The sequence below is a fragment of the Coffea arabica genome, chromosome 5c, assembly GCF_036785885.1.
Source record: "Coffea arabica cultivar ET-39 chromosome 5c, Coffea Arabica ET-39 HiFi, whole genome shotgun sequence".
Classification (NCBI taxonomy): Eukaryota; Viridiplantae; Streptophyta; class Magnoliopsida; order Gentianales; family Rubiaceae; genus Coffea; species Coffea arabica.
The window spans coordinates 30553030-30553909 of NC_092319.1; positions in this window are offsets into that span (position 1 = coordinate 30553030).

The window sequence follows — 880 nt, forward strand, 5'->3', positions numbered from 1 at the left end:
AGCATTGACGAAGAGTCAACGGGGTGAGATCAAGTATGGCAAGTGAGGAAAAATAGCTCTTGAGAGCTCTCCGTATCCTTTTAATCTTTATTGAAATGTGATGTTAGTTCGGCTCACTTGTTGAACGTATTTGGATTGAATAATTTTGTGCTTATGTGAACTTTGTTTACTTGCGTGATGGTACCTCATTGGGAGAAAGCTTACTCCGTTGCCTTTGTTTTCCTTACAGGAAACCACCTTTTAGAATTGTGATTTTGAAGCACGAGTTGAGTTAGATTTAATATATTCTTTTGTAAAGCTCCTCGATGGTTGGAAAAACCTTAAATGTATCTTGAATGAACATTCCCTTTTGAGTTGTAAATGTGTAAACATACGTATATAAAAGTGTTTAGTAATGTTCACGTGTTATTTTGGTTTGTAGATGTCTATTTTCAAGGTTTATATGATTTGATGGTAATCGGTTGGGTTTCGAACCGGTTCAGATTTTAAACGACAAAAGAAAAAAAATTGACGGGAAAGGACACAGGGGAATTCGATCGCAAATCCGGCCAGATCTTGGCCGGATTGCTGGCCGGATTGTCTTGGATTTTTTTGAATCCAAGCGGTTGGCCACTGCCTCCAATCCGGCCAAGAATCCGGCCGAAAATCAGGCCAGATTCCGACTGGATTGTGACGTGGCCAGCACTATTCATGTACGGCTCGAATTTTCATTTTTCCGTTTCACGATTTTGGAATCATTTAAGCACGCTATTATCTTCCGAAACATTTTAGATTGTATATAACTATCTTAGTAGTCATGACGAGAGTTGGACAGGCAGTCTACTAACCCATTTGGTACGCCTTAGGGGAAAGTGGGGCTGTCACACCCGAAAAGTCAACC